Genomic DNA, 16,529 nt, shown 5'->3' with positions numbered 1-16,529 from the left:
GAAGGGAATATAAATGAGAGAGAAAGAGACGCACACAGCTGTCATACGATCTCTGCAGCATCCCCACATTGCTGCAAATTCATTTCTGGGTTTATTTTTAGCCTGTAGTTTTTGTCTGTATGTCTGGCACCTTCTCTTGGCATGTAAACTCTGCCCATCCCTCCCTCACCTGGAGCTGGTTTTGCAGATGGAGGTCCGGAAATGCTCCACCTTGGCAGTGAACCGACCACATCTGATAAGAGAGTCCAGTGCTCTGGGAACCACAGTGCATGGGAGGATTTAAATGGTAAATGAGAACTTTCCCCCTTTTATTAATTCCGTTTTTCTGAAAGAAGTCAGCAAAGGCAGATTTGGAAGTAATTCCTTCTGGAGAGGAGTTGGCTATCTCGACTAATTTGTCAGTTAATGGTTTTATTATTTTTGGGTACCAGCAGTTGCTGCTAGGAAAAATGTGTGATGAAAGATCAGGAGTTAATTCCTTTTTGCAACATCAATTCCTAGGATTTGTTAACTGAGGAAAAAAAGCCATTTCTTTTAATATGCTTAAATGTCACTGAAGGCAAGTATGGATTCACATTTCTGAAATCCTTTGGCACATTTCTCCACAAATAATGTTGATCTGATTTATTTTTTTTTTCTTCAAGGGAAATAAAACCATGACATTCATTCAAGGCTTAGTGCGGCCATAGCTACAGATTAACACGCTGGCTACTTCATCTTCATCCTGTCATCTCTGCTGCTTTATGGGGAAAGCAGGCTGACATGGTTATTAAATCTGGCAGCTGTGTTGTATGCACATGGGAAGAAAGTAGAGCACAGCATATAGAAAATGAGTAGCTTTCAGATAACTGCCTTCTTTACACTGCTACAAGGCTTGAAACGCAGCCTAAAAAGCTCCTTCTCCTCTTTGTAATCAGCAGTCGTTGGATCAGTGCGCAAATATTGCAAATACAGTTGCAAATGTAAGTATTCCTTGCCTGTGTGCTGCTTTCAGATTGCTAATTAGGGTTTCTACCTTGGTGTTCTGCTTGAAAAAGCAGAGAGATGAAAGCTGAAAACATCCCGACAGGGAAGGCTTCTATGCAGTATTGTTTCAGCTTTCAGTGGAAGAGCTGCTAAGGGAATGGGATGCATGAAAGCTTTCCAGAACAAATAGTTTGCAGTTATGTTTGTTGATTTTGAGGATATCTGCTTGCCACTTTGTCTCTGAGGGAAGAACCCAAGCAAATGCAGGGGGTGCTTCTAGATAGATAGTTTTGTTAGATAAAATTAGATATGCAGTGGGAAAGATACTTCAGTATTAATAGGCTGCTTGTGAACACATAGGAGGGAAATCTGCCGTGGTATTTTTCACCTCGAATCTTTTCTTTGAAAATCCAAAAATGCAGAACTGGACTTCTCATTAAGAAACTCAGCAGTACCTTATTATCGGAAGCACAAATAGTCATCATAAGGGGCACCAGTAAGTCTGCATCTGACCTGATAAGAACAATGAACGTAGCACGGTGAGCGATGCATGTTTTTCACCAATCTCACTCTATTTGTACGTGAAGAGGATCTTTATCTGCTTTGTGGCATGAAGGCAGGATGGTAAGGTTGTTGGGAAGTAGCGGAGTTGCAGGTTTCTTGGTGTCACGGTAATACTGTAAAGAAGAGAATTGGTATTTGTTGAGTGGTTTTTTTTTTTTTTTGATCTCTTACCACTGAAGAAACAGCATCCTGTTTTTATAGCTTCCCTTCTAGTTCAAAGCTTCTGTAGTACCATTGTTCTATTGAGTTCATGGCTAGTGAATTCATAGTATTCTGTGAACAAAATCTGTTTATTGGAAACAGCCTGCAACCAGTGACAAGTATAAATGTCAGATAATTGCATGAGAAATGCAGGCTATAGCCAGTTTGTCTGAGATGCCATGTCATGTTTCTTGCTTTATTTACGCAAGTTTTTGTTTCCTAGGGACTGCTTCGGTACTGTAAGCTTTTTATGAACCTCGTGAAAAAGTCATGATAACAGTTAAGAAGTGACTGCTGTGAAGTGACTAGAGAGACAGTATGTTGTATTGTTTGGTGCAAGAACTAAATGTATTCATAGTATTACTGTCTCTATAATGCTGTTATAAGACAAGTTATGTGCTTGGTCCATCTGCTGTTTAGAAGCTGTTTTTTCAGTATTTCAGCTTCATCTTACAGATGTATACATAGAAATGCCTGTCTTCGTTGTAGGAACTGAAAGGTGATTTTGGAGCTTCTCTTCATCTTGTCCTCAGTGCGTACCCTACTCCCACCCTCCCCATACACAGAAATTAATAGCTTCTCTGAAACTTAGCTCTGAAAACTGTCATTTTCGATGACAGCCGTGGAGCTAATCTTCCCAAGCTTGAGTGGCAGCAAGCCAACTGCTGAGACAAGTGGTGACCTTTTAGGACAATGTCTCTCACAAAAATGTCAAAATGTTAAAATGGCAGACATCAAATGCCATGTGTGCAGGGAAGGGGTGTCAGCTGGCAGGCTTTCGGCTGAAGGCAGTTAATCCACTGCTTGCCTGGATTAAATACGGAAAGCTCCTGCTTAAGTCTATAAAATGTAGAGAAATAATTCATATGTGTCCTGAATCATTTCAGATTTGGGACATGGATGAAAAATCTCAGGTGTTTTACTTAAAATCTGCTCTGGCATTTTCCTGACAGATATCCAAAAAAACATCCTTTGTACACTGCACTTTGAACCATATACCAGTTTTTCCCCCAGATCTCATCCACAATGTAAATTGATCTTGATGAAACCTAAGCAATGTTCATTGATGTGCACGCAGCTGGATGCTGAAATTCGGAAAGTGTGTGCACTGACTTTTAGGCATATGCTCACTGAATGTTAAACAATCCCCTGCAGTTCTTGGTGCTGCAGCCCCGAGCTGTAACCTCATTTGTAATTATGTACACTGATGCTTTGTAGCTTTCTTTGAAAGCAGTGAAGTCTGACCATTCCCATGCCTTCTGCTGTGTCAGCCTCTTGCAGATACCTTTACCCCTGGTAAACAGCACAGGACCAGATCAGTGATGCTGATTGCCAGCACTGTAGGTGTGTCATCCCCCCCCACATATTTCAGGGAGGTGTGGGAGGTGAGAAACCACCCAATCCTGTACCTTGGCCTGTAGGAAAGCAGTATGGGTGGTTGGAAACTAACCAACTATCCTGTTCGCCTTTTGGTTGACCTCACTTGGAGAATTAGAAAGGTTAAACCAGTGTCTGTATCAGGCCAGTCTTGTCTGGCCAGGTTGCAACTGGCCATAGTTGAAGAGAACTTTCAGCGTTCTCTATGCAAAATACAGGGTGCACTGCCAATGCAGGTAACCCCTGCAAAGCAGTCAATGACCAGAGTTTTTCTTTCCAGTCATTATTGTGATCACTCCTGTTTCCTAATTCCCTACATGAAGAATTGTGAAGCACACGAGGTAGGTAAGGACAAATTTCCTTAAATGTATTTCCTCTCTCCTTTCTGTTTCTCCCTCCCACCTGTCTTCTAATTTCTATCTGCTTTTCCACAAGCACTTCCATGATTTGTGATTTACCAAGACTTAGAAATCTGTCTGGAAGAAGAGCATTATGCTTATCTAGTTGAGGAATAAAAAGGAAACTGATGTACTGCTTAACGTAACCAATTACAACAAAGCTACCTACGAGGAATTCTGGATTTTGATTTTCAAACAGCAAGCCACATGTAGTTACAGTCTGTTTAGTCATCCATGATAATTAAAAAAAACAAACAAACAAGATGCTACTGTTTTTCTGTGGACTTTGCACGAAGACGAAATCTGAAGAAAGTAATTGGGTCTATTCATTCAGTTATAAATTGTTTTTAATCCAATTATACAGGGCTTGTTTGTTTCCTAAAAACCCATGCAGAGTCAGATCAATTTGTTAAACATTATCAGTCATTACACCTGATATGAAATTCTGATCCCAGCAATGGCATTTTCACTTTATTCTGCATATTAGATTATTACTCTTCTATTTCTGTATCATCCAGGAACTCTCTTATTGGAATATCACTGAGCTAGATACTGTATAGAAACAGAAGGTAATCCTTGGACCTAGATTACTTACAAGCTGTTGTAAAAATAAAGTGAAAGCTTAGCCATGAAGGAAAGAAGAACCAAATATTTTAATTATATGTGATCCACATGTAAAATCTTATCATACAACCTGTTTTTGTGTTTGTATTTTTATCTGAAGTCAGAATACTGATGTCAGTGGTATGTTGAAACTGAATTGGTCATGAGGATGCCAGAGTTTTGCCTAGATATGAGTTGAAATTGCATGTAATTAAAATAAGAAAATGTATACTTACTGTGACCTTATTTCAAAACTGTCATACTGATTCACATGGAATGGAATATCTCCCTTAGGCTGTTAGAGTTTAGCTATGAAGTTAATGAAGTATATTAATTGAAATTAACTCTACTGACCAAAGCATGGCTACAATTACAAGTAGTTGTAGACCAGTAATGAAGATTTCCCTTAAAATCATTAAGACACTATTTTATTATTGACTTTAGTAATTACTAAGTTAATAATGTTGACGATAACCTTAATTACCAGGGCAATAATATTCATTATTAAGTTTAATGAAGCATGTTTACCTGCAGTTACTTATAGGATCTAAATTTCAATGTTAATTATTGGAATGAAACAGCAGCAACATGACACTTGGCCGTCAGATGGTAATCACCATGATAGACTCATCATGGATCGTGTACTGTGAACAGTGGGGCTCATAATATCCGTGTTTTCTGTAAAGCCAATTTTTCCCGTCTTTCTGCTCCTCACCCATTTTACAAGTAGATTTCAGGATAAGTCACACATCTGTTAACATCACTATTTCTGCTATGTTTTGTTTGAAAGGCATGGTGTAAGGTAGGCAGTGTTTTTTTTATATCCATAAACTAGAACTGAATCTGCCATGTGAAATAAGTCAGAAATACCCATATTATAATATGCTATTCCATTGAGATGGTATTTCATTTATTCAGTTTGTACAATCTTCAGATCATCCTTCATGAAGCAAGGCTGGAGCACATGAATGCAAGCTACAGCTTAACTGAGCAATGTGTAACTGACATATCTGAGCAAAATTGTGTAATTATTCTTTCTGGACATTTATATTGTGCATATGACTTCTAGTTGCCATTTTTAGTATGAGGGCATGAACCTAGCTGTATATGCAGCACTAAAAATTCTAAAGAATCCCAGAGGGTCAAATTGCAGTTGGAAAACTGCAATACCTTGAATTTGATTTTTATTTTATTTTTTTTATAAATTTATTTCAGGTTGAAACTACTTTGCAATTATATCTCCTTCTGTATTGACACTGTAACTTGTATAACTATATTACTATGTTATATAATTATGTTATCATAAACATACACAAAGCTAACAGTGGGCATTAGTAATGGGCCTAAATTTAAATATATTCTGACAGTGGTACTGTTGTCCTTTTCAGAAAGCAGTTGCAAGAATCTAAATGAATGGAAGCTGCTGAACGTGAAAGGTTATTGTACTCATCAAATGTCTTTTTTTTTCCTTGAATGCAGGGAACAATGAGTAAAACAATTCTGAAAGATTATCTGCAAGCATGCAATTATCTAGTTTGATCTGAATGGATAAAGTAGTATCTTATCAGTCTGGTTTGCGAGTACTTTGAAAGGATTTTGCAGAACTCATTAGTTCAGGAGTATTAGGACAGGTGCCTTTTTTTTTTTTTTTTTTTTTGAGGCAATGCTATGATTCCCAAATGGATAAGCTAGAATGGCCAAGGCAAAATAATTTATCCCCAGGAGGAGTATGGATTACTGTTAAGGAGTTTCTGAAATCCTGTCCTATCATTCACATATTTCAAAGCATTACTAAAAGTAATGACCTGATTTTAAAGATGGTAGATGAGAAATAACCACTGCAGCTTGATTGTCATTTAGAAAGATGATTAGTATTAATTTTTAAAGGCTTCAGTTCTTTTTAGTTGTCTTTACAAAGACATTCCAAAATGTTAAATACTCACTGGTCTGAGTTTTTTTTTTTTTTTCCCGGATTCAGTGGGAATTCAATCAAGGGGCCTTTCTTAAGAACTGAGAGAGTCTGTAGACTAAAAGTGAGCTTCCTCTGCATTGTTACAAACCTACTTCCATTCTTTGCTGGATGGAAATAAGTTCATTAAAATATAGCTCTGGTTCTGCCTCAGCGGAGTGTAGAAAAATAATTCCTCCTGCATACCAAGGCTAGGTTTTCTTTTGTTTTTGAAAGAGGAGGTTGGTATTGACTCCCTTGACACTGAGTTCTTTCCTACTGACGTATCTGAATCCATAGGCTGTTACAAGAATCCATAGGCTGTTACAACTTTCTTATAGTATGTGTAGCCCTCAAACGGATTTTAAATTAGCCATTAGTTTATGCTGAGGCATTAGGTAAGTCCTATGTAAAAGCGAACCAATGAGTCTGAAAACTGATTAAAGAATTAAATCATCTAACACCCAAATCATTTTAATGTGCTGGAGTTCCTAGGGCAACACGTATATTAACCTTGTGCCAAGACGTAGCCATCCTACAGGTGAATGTAACTCAATACTGAATATTCTCATGGCAAAATTTTACCCTGAAGGGGCTTCCAACCATCATACCATTCCACCCAGCAGGATGGCCAAAGTACTCTTTTATTTGATTCTGCGATTCACAAAATGATGGCTGTGCAATTTAAGATGTAAAACAATGAACTTGTTCAGCTTATTTTGTTTTTAAGAGCATGCTGAGAGTTAACAGCGGGGCTTATAACATGGATGGCTTTGTATGGTGCTAATAATAAACACCGTAGTATGGACATCAAAGACATAGAAATCAATAATTGTTAATGAGAAAAGTAATCGTTCTCATGGTAATTACTAGGAGACTCGTGATTGTTTGCTTTGATTCTGACCTTGGTTCTTCATGCACTGAAATAATTTCAGCTAATTCATTTTTTCCAGAATGTTAATTTCTTGTTCCATGTCAGACAGTATAGGCAAGGGAGGACCACAATGTAAAACACCGTTATTCTTATATTTTGGGAATTATCAGTTTGGTCTCTTGGGGCAACAAAAAGTCACATCATTGTTTTCAGGTAATGTTTTTAAAAAACAGGTCTGTCCTTAAAAAGTTTTCTGAAGAAAGCACAAAAGTTTTTTTGGTGTTGCTTGCTTTGAAGATATGAGGGCAGTCAGATGCAGAGGGGACCTCACCTGACTGTACGTCCTGTGGAGGGCTAAAAGAAGAGAGTTCTCTGACACTCCTTGATCCTCAGCTAGCTAGTCCTTGGAAAAACAGGGCTGGGCGTTAAGCAACCCTGATTTATTGAGCTGGGAAAAGGTTGCTTAGATCTTTCAGCAGCAGAGACCCCCCACTAGTCTGACCCTATCTTCTGAAAAGCTTTTTCCTTTAAATATAATTCCCTTCTGTTGCTGAGGAAAGTTTGAGTATGGCCAGAGCAAGAAGTGGCACAAGATCGCCGTGTTGTCAGCTGTACTTCTGGTGAGCTATCCAAATAAAGCTATTTGCTATTACTAAGGAGAACTCAAGAGAGCTCTTCAACTGATTGCTTCAATCAGGTGTGGAGATTAAAAGTAGGTGCAGGGGTGTCTGTCACACTGTAATTCTCTAGGTCAGTGGGGTGTTGTCTCTGTCTGTGAATGGATGCGTGTACAAAGAAGTCCATAGTAGTTTGTTTATCTACTGATTCAGAGCAGATGCTCAAATAGCACAACTTTTATGAAGGAGGAATTGATAAAGAGTGCAGCTGGGATGTGGTTGGTACAAGAAACTCCATCCATCATTTTCCGAAAGGCACAATGAATGGCTTAATTGTTGCTGCTAACAATTGTTGGCCATTTTATTTGCTATAGACAACGTATGATCCCACTAAGAGCCAACTCAGAGAAATACAGTGACAGAGGAGTCTTTTTTCCATTCATTTGACTTCATTCACTGCACAGATTCCCTCTGGACCCTGACCTTTGAATACTGCTTACCTGCAGAGGAGACAGCCAGCAGCTCACATCTTGTCCACCGTGAGGTCCTGAGCTGCCTAACATAGCTCTAAATGGGGAAAGAACAGCCCTGACAGTAAGGAAATAGTGTTAGTAAAACATGCAAGAAAAAAAAAGCCAACATTGTTTCATGCTGGGAAATCTGTGTACAGCAATATGTAAAGTTACTACCTTCTGAGAGAGCCACCCATGGGAATACTTCTCCTCATATCAAAGAGTTTCCTTCAGAGTCTTGCAAATGTAATCTGGCCTCTTCTGTGTAACTGGGTTCAGTGTGTCTTGTTTCATATCTTCCTCAGTTGCAAGGCTTATATAAAAAAGGCTATCTCTGGTGCAAGCTTAATTTTACTGGAGTATTGACATCTCTAGAGGACTTCACAAAATATTTGATGTTAACAAAATGCCTATCTGAATGTGTTTTTGTTTGTTTTTGTTTTGTTTTTAATTTTTATGTTTACATGTTAACAGTCTCCTGTTCCTTTCTGGCTGACTTGTGCTTTTTTGATATCTTTAACCTGTCTTTAAAATGGCCAAGAAATATAGCTTTAAAATAAGTCAATTAATTAAACAATTGCTTAATTTTAGCGATTATCAATACCTCCTTCTATGAGATCTCTTTCAGCTTGAGTCAGAAAGCAACCAAGAGCAAACAATCAGTTCTAAGCAAGAAACCTCTTTCAAGCATGCCACATGGCTCATCTTGACAAACATGCAGAGAAGCACAAGTGAATACACAGAAATTCTCAAGGCCTGCTGTTCATCCAGACTCTGGGTACTGTGCAGTATCGCCTCACAACACATTTTGTTCCTTGCATGCAAATGGACGGCAGTGTGCAAACTGTAATTTAATCCATGCCATAGACAAGGTCAACACAAAGGCCCTGGTAGGGCACTGGGTTGTAGTCAGGCAGCTGTGACTGCTTTAACAGAAATCAGGGAGTCCTTGCTCAAGGAATGAGGCAACATACTCAGTACTTTTAGAGAAAGAATAGCACTAAGACCAATTGCTGAAAGAAACACTTATATATATATATATAAATTATTTTAATGGCAGTTAAAAATAAAAAAAAAAAAAAATTGAGGTGGAACTGATTTCCTGTAACTGTAAAAAACATAGTGCTGCTGGATCTAAGTTATAGATACTTCAATTTTTTTCTCATTCTGCATATCTTCAGAAAGTCTTTGCTAATGTAGATAGCATTGGAATTGCTTTTACACGTATTTTTCTTTACTTATTTGCTTAAGATAGACTATACAATATCCCCAGTCTTCTTAGTTGGCTGGCTAATATTTCAAACACTTTGTTCTTGCCCCAATGTAATATTAGCAAGAAATCTTTCTGGACGTATCTAGACACTATTGGTGGTAAATAAAAAGCTACCTAGTTGATTTTAGAATCACACTGAATAAAAAATTAAGTATGTTTAAATTCTCAGACATGTTCTTTGTACTTCATATTGGTTATAAGTATGTTCTTATATGGATTTTCCTCCATAACTTACAGTTGCTGTATCAAAATACACTCTCATACAACCATTTTCTTATGAAGAATGTTTTAAATGCTTGCAGATCTCTAACAGAATATATATTTCTGGAGCATTTTATCATTTCATGAATTTCATGTCTTGTCAAAACAGTGAGACTGTACCAAATGGGACTACATTCTTTCAGTGTGCATTAGTTTAGTAGTTTTGCTTGAGTTTTATCAACCCTTTAGGAATTTGTGATAGCATTGCTGCTTTCACTCTGCAGTTATCCATTTGTCTATGGACTTGTTTGTTGTTTTTGCCTTTAACATGAATCTTAGTATGCTCAGTCTGCTAGCATTGTCTTTTATACATTTTTATCCTGGTTCTTGTATGCGTGATTGACAGAAGAAAGCTCTGGGAGTATTTTGACTCCCAGTTCAGTTTTCTTAGGCTGCTATAAAACGATATGACTTAACACCATGCATGGGAGCAGTTTGGTCCTGCTCACACGACAGCTTTAGCCATGTGCTGCTTGGATCAGGGGACTCTTATGTTCTAAATGAGTTCTTCGTGGCTAAAGTTTGTGATGTCTTATGATATTAAGCTCTTCCCCTCTCCTGCAGTTCAGAATACCTCTGTAACAGAGGTTTGATTGCAAACTAGCATGGCCCTGTTTTTATAGGGAACTGGGTGACCACAAGGAGCCAGACTTGAGAACACCTGGAAGTCATCAAAAGTTCCCTTTTATGTGACCCAGTTACATGAGGATGCTGAACACTTAGACTGTAGTGTTTGCTTGCTTTCAGGCTTCTGTGAGTACACACTACCATCTTTTAAAACTATCTTTAAAAGCATTTGTTCATTCAAGTGAATGATTCTGACCTTTTTTGTGCCTCTACAGTTTCCTTTCAACTGTTTGAATTATTTAAGTGCTTCCATATGCTAGGTAACTAACATGCTCTCTAGGTTTGCTAGATAGAAAAGGGGTTGTAGAAATAAACTGGGTGTAGCATTTTCTTGGTATCCCCCTCACCCAGATTCAATATGTAGACAGCCAACATAAAACAGCTGGGTAGTCTCACTCAGGAAGAGGTAAGCTGCTGATCTTTATTGGGAGTGGGAAGGGATGAAGGGAGTGAGCCTCATCTGCACTGTGAGGTGCAGACCACTCTGGCCGTTACTCAGTGTGTGTGTGTGAGGAGAGTTAATTCCTTTTAGTTCCTGGCTAAATCCATGGCTGACCTCATTGATGTGAGAGTGAAATCAGCAGGAGTTCTCATATGCTTGAAAGGAAGGCACGTATTAAAGTGCTTTCTTTGAAACAAGGTCACTGCATTGCTAATTGAGCATTTTTCCTCTGATGGGCAAACACCTCCTCTTCTCTGAGCATCCTTTGCTCTTGTTTGCAGAGGTTTGGTGCTGTGCCAAACAAGTGAGTGTGATATTTATGTCTAAGTTCAAGATAAATAGGTTTTATGATGGGAACAGGAGCCACTGCTATCTTGAAGGCAGTCTTCTAATTATTCATATCTATTTGTTGCTTAACAGCAAGGTCTTCACAAAGAGTTCTTTTCAATATTTTCCCCGAGTTCATATGTGTGACCAGGGACATCTCAACCCAGAGAAGTGTGAAGAAAAAGCCTGTGTTACAAAGGCCATATCTAAAAAGGGAGATGGCATGTTTTTTCATATCAGTTTTTCTGTTCCAAATATACTGCTTGAAATATTTATACTGTTATCTGGAAAAGCATTCCTTGGAGGTGAATCATTTTGTGTTGTTTGAAATGTATTGATGTTGCTGGTGTCAGTGGCTCTCTTTGGAAGTACCTGCCACTGAACGTAGGCCTCTTCCAAAAGCAAAACATTTGTCCTTCTGGAGTATATAGTGAACTCCAAAGCTAATCATAGCTAAGGGGTGTTTCAGCATTGTTTGAAAAATCCCACTACAAGTAGATGAATCACCACTGAACACCAGTGGAATTTAAATATCATACCTAGATTCACTCAGAGAATTTAGCAGGGGAGTGACTATAATGTAGTACAGCATAGATCAAAGTAGCTTACAGCCAGCTGGGGTATCGGAGAAATTTATTTAGGGCAACATAGTGTCCAGCTACTTCGCTTTGTTGCTGGACAGAGTTTTCTAGTATTTTGGCAGCGTATATAGCAGACAGCTATCTTAGAGCTAGGTTTGGTATTTTTTGCTACTCTTGACGCAGTGCAGTCTGGTCAAACCTTGAGGCTCAAAAAGTCTCTGGTGAGATGGGAAACTGAGGAACTTAGTCTTTAAGTAGGATAGAGCATATGCAGAGAGTAGTTTGTACATGAAACATCTCCTCCAAGCTCTGTGAACCACCTCTTACAAGGACAAGGAACCCAATGAAAACAGGGAGAAAACTTGCACAGAGGGAGTATTAGCCTGAAGATTTACAGTGCCCTGTGACACCAAGGTTAATCATTATCCACAGCGCATGTGTTTTTGGAGGTGCTTCTGTTTTTATTAGTATATTTGTATTATGTTTGGAATGAGTGACCTTAGAGGTGTCAAAGTTGAAACAAAACTTACAGAAAGACCACATCAGTTGAACTGGATGAAGAAAAATGTCTGGCCTATTCTTTTTCATTCTCTATGCACTGATGTTCTCTAACAGTATTTAATTGGTACTGTGATCAACCAGAGAAGGTCAAAATTAGAAGCATTACATTATCCAGCAAACTCCTGTTGGAAATAAAATTCTGCCAAACTAGTTATCCTGTATTTATTGGTTCTGGAAAGTTGTCTTTCCTAAATCAATAATGAAAGCAGTAAGAGTCTGCGTGTCCAGAATTTCTTCAATGAGAGCTTCAAGGTGCTGTAAATGTATCCACACAGTAGTTCTATGAAATAGATGAGACATAAGATTGATATTTTACAGCGGAATATAAAGGATTAAATCACTAATCCACATCTAACTAGAATGTCAGTGATAGTCAGATAGAATAGGAATTATCACAGCTGTTGATGTACATCAGCTATGTAACCTTATTTCTTTCAACACAGTTTCTACCATGATAAATGTTATTTGTATTTTTGCTTACAGTTTTATTGTGTTATGCTGCTTTTCCGCTCCTGTGCTGTAGAGAAACAAGTCTCTGTGTGCAATTTGGCATTATTTCCAGTATTAAGTTCCAGGTGGATATCTCTGCTTTGATCAGATCCCTGGTGTGGCATTACAAATGGGGAGCTGGCAGAATAGGGGACATCCCAGCAAGCCTTCAGCGATGCAGGAAGGAGGAGTTGTGAGCTTCATCTTTCTGTGTAGCGAGCCATGAACAGTGATGTGCTGACAGCTGTTGTTTCACTAAACCATTTGGAGCAGAGGGATGTTTCTTGTAGTCAGATGTGACCTCCAGGGGCTAGATATATCCCCAGTGTCTTTTCTGGCATTTGCTTGACCTTGTGAGGCACCACAAAAGGGTTAAATAGTTCCACAGTGTGCCCCTTGCTCTCTAATTAGGAAATGGTCCAAGAGCTCAAAGTTCAAAATGCACATGGTCTGAGCTGGGACTAAGCCCAAGTTCCCATTGATTGCAGCCTCATGTGTTAGTGTGCTACATCTGCACATGATCTCTTCTCCTTGCCATTTCTGTGATTTCTTTTCCTTTTTTAAAGAAAAGTGGAACAATTCACGTACAGAGTTTCACTTTTGTCACCATCCAAAGTCTTTTGTTGCCTGAGCTTGTGTGCTTTCTGGGAACAACTTGTGACCCACTTTCTAATTGAAACCAGGCCAGTAAAACATGACAAAAATCTTCCTGCTTAACTCCCTTCTGCAGTGTCTATGGCTACTGCTGGGGAAGCAGGAGAGGACTACTCCTAGTGGAGGCACAGATACAAATTGGTCAGGCTGAGCCCCAGGGTCTGAAGCTCCCTGGTGGCCTCCTAAGGGGTGAAGGTGACAGGCAAAACAGCATGCAGCTGGGATTGTGTTTTGAGAAGAAAGGGCAGGCTGAAGATAGGCTGAGGCCACAAAAAGGGAAAGGGAGAATAACAGTTTTACCGAGCAAAGAATAAATGATATAAACCGGATGCATGGATGGAAGTAGGGAAGGAGACAGACTCTAAATGTTACCCCATGGAGAAGCCTGCAACCTAGGGAGTAGGTAAGGTTAAATTGTGGTGATTCATATTCCAAATGCTTTCTGTTTTCAGATGCAAAATACTTAATTGCTTCTTTTTTTTTTTTTTCAAATTTTTTTTTTTTTCCCCCCCCATAAGAATCTATCCCCTATCCATTTTTTTTTTTCCCCTGGTAAACCAAATTATTACTGTTTTCAGAAACCTGCATTTAATGAATATAGTACTGCACTTTCACTTTGACAACATTTTATTAAAACATGTTAGTGCTTGCTGGAAATCAAGCAAGGGGGGGTGTTAGGTGCTTTTAGGATCTTGTGCTTAAGATTGCCATGGTTTGGGACCTCATAGTTTTAGGTCCTACCCCAGAAGGGATGGTGGTTTCTGGGGATGACAGCCAACTTTCTGCTTATAAAAAAAAGAAGACAGATCCCAGTCTCCACCTCTCTACCTCTCCTGCTTCCAGCCACATGTGATCACTGCTTTCCTTTGCTGCCTCTTGCGCTGTTTGACGTGACAGGGAGATGAGTCAGATCATTAACCTGTCTGAAAAACATACCCAGTGAGTAGAATTGGCTCCGTGAGCCATCGCACGGCTCCTTGAGCACGTGTGAGGGAGGGGGCAGGCCTGTGCAGCTGGCAGTCATGATGAAGAGAGGGGCTGGATGGCCCCTTTGGTAAAACTGAGCTGTTAAATGAGCTTGGCTGTCTTCAGATTAGCTGGCACTTGGGTTTGTACCCTTGGCAGTGCTGGTGACAGTTTTCCTGCGTCATACAAGGCTTAAGGACAAAGAGGCAGCTTCATCCTTGGCATAATTCTGTGAGTGGAGTCACTGGAGTTATACCCAGAGTGACTTTGTCTAAAGTCTGCCTTTTCAACATAGTTCACTAAATCAGCTCATTCTTGTTCTCTCTTTTGTTTCTGTATTTGTGGTTACACTGAATTAGCATCTTAAATAAATTGCCATGGGAATCGGAGATGCAATAGCTAGCTTTCTTTCTCTTGTGCATCTACAAACAGTCTTTTCATAGCAGTCTTTTCACAATCTCATGTACAGTGTTTGAGCACTTGATCCATGTCCATCAAGGGCTTTTGATACCTATCCTTTCCATTAAAAATCTAGCACCAAAAGGTGCATTAAATATGGCATATGGTTGATAGAAAAATTTGAGCACATAAAATTTATATTGTGTATGGAGCATCTCTCTTTCTGAAGTTACTTGTAGTCTACTTATTGCTCCCGAGACTCATTCTGATATATTATTTCAATGTTTTGTGTTGTGTGGGTTGTAGAAAAGAAAGGGAAATAGATACTTTGATTTGATCAAGCCGGGCATTCTCTGCATAGAGGACAAGGTGGAAAGAAAAGAGCTTTGTAGGAAGAAAGAATGCTGAAAAGACAGGCCTTGTGGTGAAGACAGCTGTGGGAGTGGATCAGTAAGAAAGGAGAAACTCTGAAAAGGTCTTGAAGCTCAGGACAAGAAAGCTTGGCTTGCATGGAGATGTGTAGGCAGTGTGGCTGGACTATGAAACAAAAGATGACCTTAGATGCTGAATTTTCTAGGGAGAACAATGCAGGTGCATTGGGAATGAGATCCAGGCTCAGTAATCAAAATGACTGAAGTAATCAAATCTTGTGATCACACAGTAAATATCAATACTGAAAACATTAAAGAAGAGATCTCTAATAAAATATTGCCAATGTGCCTAGTTTAGGGTTAACTAAGCAGCAGACTTGGATAAAGGTATAGGCGCTGTAGATTGTATGCTTGGATGGCAGCTGATGGAGCCGTGCGGTTGCACTAGCATCTCAGCTATCATTAAGAAACGTGCCCAGTATGCCTCACTGTGAAGAGAAACTTGCAGACGTGACCCAGGCACGTTGTGATGCAGCGCAGTGTGCCAGAACTCACGCGCAGCCTGTCAGCAGGAGCCTGGGAGCTGCGATATGCCTGCCCACCCCAACGAGGTGCTAACTTCAGCATCTGCTTTTGCAGGGGGCTCAGCTCCTTCACCAAAGCAGGGGGACGGGAAACGGCTTGTGCCAAGGCTGTAAAGGCAGTAATGAATGGAGTGTGATCGGCTGGCTGTAATCTGCTCCCAGAAAAGGATCTGAGAACTAGGAGCTGTCAAGGCATTTAATGCAGTATTCTTAAAACACTGGGTAACATGTAGGACCAGAAAGAAGCAGAAGGCTGAAAAATAGAAATGCACCCTTACAAAAGTGAAACAGGAGACTGCACCAGCAAACAGTAAAACCTGTATGAAGTATAACAAGAAGTAGGATGCCTCGGGAGCGAGCGAGGAAGATGCTGAGAGAAGAATTAATTGGAAAGGTCAGAGAAAAAATAGCGAAAGCCAAAAAGATAGCATGGCATTTAAGAAGCATTTTAATTATTTCTGAAGCAGGGAAATTGCTCAGAGAGACTGAAGTACAAAGCATGATATTCATCCAGGGAGTTGGTGTAAGAGACTTGATGAGATTGATTTCAGCGGCAGACGGGCCTCACAGCCAAACTAGAGGCAAAAAAAGTAGGACAGAGCAGGGATGAAACAAGATCAGCAGCTGTAAGCAGGATATTCAATTAAATAGGAACAGTTCAATTCAAACAACGAAGGAGATAAGAACTTGGAGAAACAGGTGTGATCATAGACGGCTGAGGCAAGATCAGGAGGAGAAATTTCAGGGAGTACTTGCTGCATGAAGCAGCTCTTCTGTCTCGCTGTTAGAATCACTAAACTGACCTAGATGTATTTGCTTCTGGGCTACCCTGCTTTTTCTTGGAAGGATGGGGGGGGTGGGAGGGTGAACAGAAGGGAGGCTCGGCATCTCCACTTTCACCAGCAGTATGTTGCTAGATTAGTTTGATCATCTC

At 39.6% G+C, this 16,529-nt stretch overlaps 1 protein-coding gene across 4 annotated transcripts in view; it reads left to right on the top strand.

Annotated features, from left to right (window-relative positions):
* Positions 1–237: 237 nt before the first annotated feature.
* TRIM2 (tripartite motif containing 2) overlaps positions 238–16,529 on the top strand; it is an 85,361-nt gene continuing 69,069 nt past the window's right edge. For 2 of the 4 annotated variants that reach the window (XM_032187083.1, XM_032187082.1), the window contains exon 1: positions 1,127–1,505. The gene's annotated coding sequence lies outside the window, so the exon portion shown is untranslated. Of the gene's footprint in view, positions 287–845; positions 963–1,126; positions 1,506–16,529 lie in introns of those variants that run through there. The other 2 variants (XM_032187084.1, XM_032187090.1) reach the window with 2 other exon arrangements.

This window comes from Aythya fuligula, chromosome 4 (genome assembly GCF_009819795.1).
Source record: "Aythya fuligula isolate bAytFul2 chromosome 4, bAytFul2.pri, whole genome shotgun sequence".
NCBI lineage: Eukaryota > Metazoa > Chordata > Aves > Anseriformes > Anatidae > Aythya > Aythya fuligula.
This window is presented reverse-complemented; position numbering and strand designations above follow the sequence as displayed.